Raw genomic sequence first — 9,506 nt, forward strand, 5'->3', positions numbered from 1 at the left:
CACATCATCAAAAAGTACCTCATCTGCCTTTGACATAACAGGATTATAGTAATAATCGAATTTAATTAAAAAAAATAAAATAAAAAATTCAATTATTTAGTCTTTTTATTTCCGAAAGTACGGATAAGTCAAATTATCGTCCTTTTTTTTATGTCAGTTACTTTAGTAGTCTTTTAAGGCGATGACTTTGACTAGACACTCATTTAAGTCAAACTTGTTGGCCATGAACCCAGCACAACTAAGACCAACCCATGTTAGTTATCCGTTCATTACCCGCTCATTATTCGTAATTAATCATAGGCATTACTTAATTACCACCGTTAGTTACCCGTTTTCACCATAGATTTAACGGAAGAGTTATAGGAATTGCGGGTCTCAGTGTTTTTTATTGTTGGACTTGATGCTTTATTGCTTGTACGTTGTATATTAAGAGGAGTATTGAATGTTTAGTTATGAGTTAGTTATAGGATATTAGTGTTGATGTGGCTCTGATGTGGAAAGTTAGGAGGATGAATAGTTTAGTTAGCTGCCGAAAAACCATCAACCTTCTTTTTCTTTTTCATTTTCAGATCTACTTCATTCTATCCAAAATCATGAAAAACCTTAAACACCAGTAGGTTCGTCACACCTTCAAGAAAATAGCCTGAAAAATGCATCTACATCTGATCACCGGATCATCTCCACGCGCTGCCACTCTCTGCTGCCGGAATTTTCAATTTTTGTAAATCCTTGTTTTCCGGCAGCGCTACCACCTCCAGCGGCGGAAGCACCTCCCGTGGCTCCTCCAGCAGTTCGGTTTTCGGTAATTTTTTGCACAGTTTATTTCCTTTTATTTAAGGTTGTTTTTTGCTTTGATTATTTCTTTTGCATCCTGAAACTTTCTCTTTGTTTGATCTGAGTAAAGGATCAAAAACCCTTGAGAAAACCTAAGATGAAATAAACGAAGAGGGGTTATTTCGATAGATAAAATGACAATATGATACAGTGAACACTTTAAGTTAAAATGGAAGTTAGATTTGTGTTGTTATTTGTGAAACATTGGTTATGAAATTGTCATTTTATAACTTAAGTTTTCGATTTAACTATCACTGCATACAGAATTGTCATTTCCTCCATTTATATTTGTTCATTTGTATATGTAGTGGAGCATTATGAAAGTATGATATTGTTTACTATATTATTTAATTGTTAGTTCAAAATGGATGAAGGTCGAAATCATTGGTCGAATGAGGTACTTAAATGCTTGTTAAATGTATCTCTTGACGAAATTGCTAGAATAGGAAGAAGGGGAGGTATCTTACAAAAAGAGTCTTTGAGGTATAAGTCATCAATATCATCAATATATTATTAATTTGCGAGATCAAATTGCTTAACAGCTTATGCAAACCAGAATATAAATGTATTTTACCTTTGTTATTGTTATTTTAATAAATAATTATGTAATGTATTTGAACCTTTTTTAGTTTATTAGGGAGTATGTACTTTAAATTTAGATGGTATATAATTAATATTTTTTATTTTATATTAGTTTTATAGTCATTTAATGATAAAACATTTATATTATATTAGTAATTCGATAAAAGTTCATGCTTGATTGGTGCTGAGCTAACTATAGCCTTCAAATAACCAGGATTATTATCGGGTGGAGCCATAGGTGGAATAATTCTAGCAGTAGTTTCTAGGGTGTTGTTACATGTAGGATGCTTGTATTATCGATTGTACAAAAAGAAGAATGCACGAGTTCAACTAATGTAGTCTTCTCAAGGTATTTCTCATTTTTAATATTTGCTGATAGTAATCTGTTATGCCATACAAGTAAAGGTTCCAAGATAAGTGGGTCGTGCTGGCGTACTAGTTAGGTAATGGGTTGAACTGATTCATCTTTAATATGGGTCGAGTTTACCCACTAGTGCCTTTTGTCCATACTTTTAAGTCTTTAAAAATCAATGATTAGTTCATTAATTATGCTATAAAGAAAGATATTATTTCAATGATGTTCAAGATCACAACAATTATAAGCTTGTATGCAATAAGCGGTTTAACCATTTAAATCCATTTGAAGTTTTGAACTGTTCCTTACCTTTTTTTTATTCGATGCATTTGAGATCGAACAAAATCTGAATCGACTCTTTTATAGCAAATGGCTCAAAATTTAACGCATCCACACATAACTTTGTTAGATAAAAGTCAACCAGTTACAGTACTCGAATGGAAGTATTTTCTTTTTCTATAGAAATAATCTATGCTTTATTGGTGGATTTACAAATAAAGTTAAATGTTAATAGCTACTGGATCCAATGTTAATTCTTATATTCGGTCATTAATTTAATGGTCTAGATGAAAATATTTAGTTATACTTTACCTACATTTGTGCTCTTGAGTTTAATATGTTGTCGGTTAAGTGTCGTTATCTTGGGAAGGTTGTGACCTTTGGTATTTTACCGACGACATTTAACAGTGAATTGATAAATAACTTCTATTCTATGCCCAGGAACTTCAATGAACTACTTAACATTTATGAAACAACTCAGCAGCTATGGGGATATGGGGACGTTCGATGAGAATGATGATGTAAGACAATACCAGGTTGGCGTTACATGATACTCTTATGATTTATTGTCGACTTCTAGAGGTTTGTATTAACCCTAAACTTCCTTGCCTCCAAACAATATATCACAAGCTTAGTAACATAGAGTGTTACTATGCAATCTCAAGTTTTGGATGTAATAAAACCGTTATGGAACCACTCTATGTTTCCAAAATGTAATCCAGCTTTTATTACTACAATCGTGAAACTAGTCACGCATGTATACTCCGACATCGGTGATGTAACAAGAAGTCACATTATTTTAACCAGCGGTTCTTCATGCCGTCTCAATCTGAAGAAATCATGTAGGAACTAAGACTTGTTGAAACAAATAGCGTTGAGGGTAATGAGGACGACTAGGAAACTCTCATGAGGCTCCTAAAGTAGATAATAATTTAAAAAACTCAACTGATGCTGTAACCGAAGTGGCGGGATTGGAGAAGCCAACACCACCTGTCGATGACCTTCGGTTCAGATTAGTGCGAGAATGTCATTGACAGATGCTGTTGGCGTTTCTGGTCCCGCCACTTCAGTTACGACATCGGTTGAGTTTTCCGCATTATTATCTACTTCGGCGTCTCAGGGCTCGCTCTCTTCCACCCTCTGGAACAACACAAAGACTCTTGCCCTTGATTGAGGCATTTTTTGTCCTACCAGAAAAGCTTCAAACGGTTCTCTTCCGCAACAAGATGATCCCTATGCATCAACATGTGAAGTGAAGGAGTTTTTTGGAAATTCGTCATCACCGAGTGGAGCGACAGTCGGTTGTTTGTTTTCCTACTTTGTTAAAAAAACCTGACATTTTTTTATTTCATTTATTAGACAAAATCCCTCCTTATTAGAGGATTCATTTTCTATGATGCTCAAAGCACCAAGCTTCATCGATTTAAACAACAAAGAGTTGTATTTCCGGTTTAGGATTAGATGGGAAGTCAACGATCTTAATCCAAATGGGTCATCAGCAATAATTGTTCGAAGGAAGAATGTTATAGAAGATTCCTGAAGTAAACTACTCAGCCTACCGAATCACAAGTTGAAAGGACCTTTAAACGTGAAATTTGAAGGTGAAGAGGGTATCGGCGAGGGGGTCTGACCAGAGAGTGGTATCAATTGCTATCTAGAGCAATCTTCGACGACAAAGATGCGTTGCTTTTTTATAGACTGATCATTTTTTATACTTCAAATTTGTGGGTCGGTGGTTCCTTTGTAAGCATCTCTTTTTCTTTCGAAAAAATATAATAATCTTTTTATTTTGATAATACAACTTATATTCCCATTGATGTATAATGAGGTTTTTATGTTCTTGTTATCGGTTGCTAAAGCTCTGTGTGATGGGTAACTCCTAGGGGTTTACTTCACGCAATCCTTCTATAAGCACATAATGGGTATGAAGGTAATATATCATTATGATATAGAAGCCGTTGATCCTGTTTATTACAAGAACTTGAAATGGTTGTTGAACGTAAGTACTTTCAAAGGGACCGATTATTGTCATCAATGAAATAATGTTTTTTTAATACCTTCAAGATTATATTGCTTCATTACTCTTGCACATGGTTGTATAAAACCGCCGACTAGTCTCAGGCTTGGTCGATTTATTTGGTCAAAGTTGTCAAGAGGTCTATCGAGTTGGTCAAATTTAGATTTTTTTTCTTCTGTTTATAACCGGTTTAAATAGAGTCAAAGTTGGTCGACGTCAGACTAGCCTCCGACTTGGCCGGTTAATCCTCACAAGGTCCCAACTGAGCGACTTTTATAACCGTGCTCTTTCAAGCTAGTTTCTAAAATACAACTTGTTTTCTTTTTGTATCATAATGAAGCTGTTGACAAGCTGGATTTAATATTTAGCATAGATCCTTATGAGGAAAAAAAAGATGCTCTATGAGGACACGAATTTGTGTACATGGTTCTAAATCACCTATTAATTAGTCATTAAGCTTCATAAAATTCATACTAAAACTTATGTTTTGTTTGTATTGGAAAAGGTTACTGACTATGAGCTTAAATCGGGCGGACGATACATTGAAGTCACAAAAGAAACGAAACAGGAATATGTGAATCTTGTTGCAGAATACAAACTTACAAGTTCAATATGGCCTCAAATTAGTTCACTCATGGAGGGTTTTAATGAGTTGATACCTCATGACCTTAACAATAAAGAGCTTGAGCAGCTGATTAGCGGCCTAAAATCAATTGTGATTTAACTTACCGGTCAATATAAAATTTATAGTAATCTTAAGTTTTAAAATTATAATTAAGCTAATCTCTTGTTATTGCAGTGGCCAACACTGACTATACAGGAGGATACACTCCACTTTCTAATGTTACACTCCACTTTCTAATGTTGTGTAGTTTTGGAAGGTTTTCAAAGTATTCACCAACGAAGACAAGGAAAGATTCCTACAGTTTGTTACCGGTATATCGAAGGTTTGTTGATATAACTTCCATTAAAATATATAATATATAATATTCACATAAGATGTTAATCTTTAACTATACCTAAAAAAATTTAAAAGTGACATTTGTTACTTCGAGACGATAAACTTTCATTAGAATTTAATCTATCATTTCCATATTTATGATATAATGTGATATAGGAACACGTCATTTTTCGCTGTCGTATTTCTATAACTTTTATAGATGAGACGGTGTGATCTAATGCATGTTTTATTTTTGTATTTTGCTTAGGTTCCGCACGATGGCTTAAATCATTGTAAGAGAAGTTTAAAATTTACAAATTTGTTGGGGATCTAAACAGACTGCTGTACTAGTTGAAGGTTCTAGTCACCAACAAGTGCTAGCTGATTGTTTGGATCCCCAACAAATTTGTAAATTTTAAACATCTCTTGCAATGGTTTAAGGCATCGTATGTAACCTAAACAAAATACACAAATAAAACATGGATTAGATCACACCGTCTTATTTATAGAAGTTATAGAAATACGACAGCGAAAATTGATGTGTTCCTATATCATAATATGTAAATGATAGATTAAATTCTAACGAAGGTTTGTCGTCTCGAAGTAACAAATGTCACTTTTAAGTTTTTTTTAGGTATAGTTAAAGATTAACATTGTATGTGAATATTCTATATTATATATTTTGATGAAAGTTATGTCAACATACCTTCGATGTACCCGTAACAAATTGTAGCAGTTTTTTCTCGTCTTCGTAGGTGAACGCTTTGACAACCTCCCAAAACCACGCAACATTAGAAAGTGGAGTGTATAGTCGGTGTTGGTCACTGCAATAACAAGAGATTAGCTTAATTATAATGTTAAAAATTAAGATCACTACAAATTTTATATAGACAGGTAAGCTAACTCACAATCGATTTCAGGCCGCTAAGTAGCAGCTCAAGCTTTTTATTGTCAAAAATAGAAATAATGTCATGAGGTATCAACTCATTAAAACCCTCCATTAGCGAACTAATTTGAAGCCAAGATTTGGAACAAGAAAAGAGAATGTTGCAGGTATTCCCATTAAATGTTGCAGGTATTCCTATCTAGAATGATTGCTTTTTTTAATCAGGTGTAGCAAAGTCTTTACTTGAATTTATTCATGTTGATAAACACTCTATGGGCATATGGAACATGACTCTTTATATATTCATGTTCATTGATAATGGGTTGATTCGGGATGTGATTAACTCGAATGGGTCACATAGGAAAAGGTAGCTGAAAAAATCTATTAATTGGATTGAAAAGTTACATGAAGCTTATCGAATGCATTACTTTATTCAGCATCATTTGGTGAAAGATTTATTATTATTACTCGTATATCTTTAACACCATTTCTGTAATCATATTGTTGGTGAGTCACCCGAATCTGACCCGTCTTTAATTGCCCAGTTGTATTTATTTAATCCCTTTATTGTTGTGGGGAATAAAGGCTGCTGACGGTAACACTCTGACTTCCAACTTTCAAGATCCGTTCACCTCAATTGGGTCAAATTTATAGATTTGCTATTTGTTTGCCTCATTTATTGTCAGGTATAATTAGATCAACTTAGAAGCAATCTTGCAAGTAATTCTTCCACCTATGGTGACAGTACTAAAAAGTGGATGGAAAATTATTTTGAATTTGTTTAGGCCCTAGATCTTGCAACAACAACAACAATACCCAATCCAACAAAAGTGGGCCCTAGATCTTGCAAGCGCTGCAATATTATTGCTGGTATATGTATCTATCTTGTGCATTGTGTTAATATAGATGTATGTGTATATTGTACGCATTGAATTATATCAACAATGAAATTTGGTTTTAGTTTGGAACTAAAAAGGTTGAAATTTTGTACTCCGTCGGTGAGTAGCATTTGTAAGATGGCAATCTAAAAATGCTGAATATATTGTGGGCAGGTTGAAAGTAACATATTTAATCGAGTTATTATTCTACGAGGTCCTATTTAACACATGAGTTATGGCACGTGCATCTAACATTTTTATATATGTAATTAAGCTTTACATGAAAGTTTATGCTGAATATAGTGTGGGCAAGTTTTTATTTATCATTCAGTCACTTTGGTGAACCTAAAATTTGACGGCATGCTGTTTTTGTAATTCTTACTTTGCGGGTAGTAACTTTTTTTTTTCAGCTAAAAAACTTTACATATATAACCATGAACTTTCATCAACTGATGAAACAATTAAACAGAACATTACAAACCAAAACCTCAGGACGTTTCGCTTATATAATGCTAAACTACTAACTTAAAAACAAAATGAAAAAACAAACTATTTAGCAGCGCCGTGACTACTTGGACATAACTGAAACAGGACAATCAAAGGAGAAAGAAACCATGGGGATAAACAAAACGGCACCAAAAGCCAGCCAAAAATCCCCCTAATAGAGCCTAAAACCCTACATAAACACAACGGCAACAAACAAGATAGTGAAATAGGAGAAAAAAACCAAATAAATGAAGACCTGCAACAAGATTGACCTACTTCTCTTTCTCGATCCATTCTTCGCGGTCTTCTCTTCAACCTTATGCCAATTCACCGCTTTATAAGAAAAGTCCTTTGGAGATCCGAAATTTGTAGCCAACGAAGAACTAACCAACTTGCCTTCAACCAGATAATGGCCTAGGATCGATTCAAGGTAACTTTTGTAACCAAACCACTCCTCTTTATCACGTAAGACAAAAGAATCTGAGATTCCCGAACCTAGAACAACACCTTTCTTCTTTGATACACTCGCAAGTCGCAACATTCACATCCTTCTTGGCATCAAAACTAAAGGAAGTAACTTTGTTTGACTATACATTGTTTACTGAATATATTGTGTCATTCATATCTTGTGATTATATTCTTTGTAATATCTATTAATTTTAATTTAATCATTTACTTTCATGTGACAACAAATTATTTGTAACATACTTTTTAAATGATTTTATTATACAGTTAAACTTACGTACATTGATAAAAAAAAAAAAAAAAAAAAAACAACAACTTCATTTAACAAATCATGTGAATCCACAGGTATTAAACTAGTTTAAAATGAAAACACTCTCACATGAATACTATATATATATATATATATATATATATATATATATATATATATATATATATATATATATATATATATATATATATATATAGGGAGAGGATCCCCTCAGAACTCCACAATGTGTGAGAACCCTGAGAACTTCAAAAGCAATTGAATTCGAGCAAAAACAAATGGCAGGCGAGCAAAAAAACAAGGAATTCGAGCAAAAAACAAGGAATTCGAACAAAAAACAAGAAATTCGAGCAAAAAAAATTGCGGGCGAACAAAAATGGTGAAATTCGAGCAAAAATGGAGCAATTTGAGATGCTCAAAATGTAGAACCAAGTTGTGAAACATAATTGGTAGAACTGAAAAATGTAGAACATGTTCGAATTTTCAATTTTTTTTTTCAAATTGGACCTGATTTTGTTCTAATTATGATTTTGTATAACATAAATAAGTTCGAGTTTCTCCAAATTTGTTTGAATTTCACCATTTTTGTTCAAATTTCACGTGTTCTACATCAAAATCAATTTTTTTTATTTAGCCTGATTTAGAGTTTAGGGTTTTGGGTTTACTCCGTAAACTCAAAACCCAAAACCTCTAAACCCTAAACTGTTCGTGTAAAAAACTTATTCTAAACCCTAAATCTAAACTCTAAAACCCTAAATTAAAACCCTAAACTCAATTTGATAAAAATGGTGTAGAACAGGTGTAGAACAGCATGTTCTACATAGAACCAAGCAGGGGCGAAAATGATTTGTTGGGGGGGGGGGGGGGGGGGGGGCCAGTGGATTTTTTTTTTCGGTGTAAAAATTTTGGGTTTTTCGACTTTGCCTCCGATGGATTTTTTTTTTATACCCCAAACCTACATATTTTGCCCTAAAACCTTCAAATTTTGCCCCAAATTCTCTAACTTTTGCCTCAAAATCTTCAAAATTTTCCCCAAAATCTCCAACTTTTGCCCCCAAATTTTCAAATTTTGTCCAAAAAAATTGCTACGGTTTAATTTTTTTTTTTGCCCCCGGTGAAAAAAATCTTAGTTTCGCCTCTGGAACCAAGTCTAATGCATCAAATGAAAAATTGCTCGACCACTCAATTTTTTGTTCGGCCGCCTTTTTTTTTTGCTCGACTACGAAGTTCTCAGGGTTCTCATTGCTAAAAAGTTCTCATTTGATCCCTGTAATATATATATATATATATATATATATATATATATATATATATATATATATATATATATATATATATATATATATATATATATATATATATTCAACGGGGAAATAATCAATCGGGGGAAAGTGGGGGGAAGAGAAATTCTTTTTTTTTTTTGTTTTTTTGAATTTTTTTCAGGCATCAAGATCACACGAAATATGAACATTTAAAAAAGACACTTCGTGATGAATGTTATTATTTAAGTGCGAAA

General features: G+C 33.3%; 1 long non-coding RNA gene across 1 annotated transcript; it reads left to right on the plus strand.

Annotated features, from left to right (window-relative positions):
• Positions 1 to 591: 591 nt before the first annotated feature.
• LOC139902840 (uncharacterized) lies at positions 592 to 6,702 on the plus strand. Its single transcript, XR_011777720.1, has 3 exons — positions 592 to 802; positions 1,631 to 1,765; positions 2,492 to 6,702. It is a non-coding gene; the product is annotated as an uncharacterized lncRNA (long non-coding RNA).
• The last annotated feature ends 2,804 nt before the right edge of the window (positions 6,703 to 9,506 follow it).

The sequence above is a fragment of the Rutidosis leptorrhynchoides genome, chromosome 3, assembly GCF_046630445.1.
Source record: "Rutidosis leptorrhynchoides isolate AG116_Rl617_1_P2 chromosome 3, CSIRO_AGI_Rlap_v1, whole genome shotgun sequence".
NCBI classification, from domain to species: domain Eukaryota; kingdom Viridiplantae; phylum Streptophyta; class Magnoliopsida; order Asterales; family Asteraceae; genus Rutidosis; species Rutidosis leptorrhynchoides.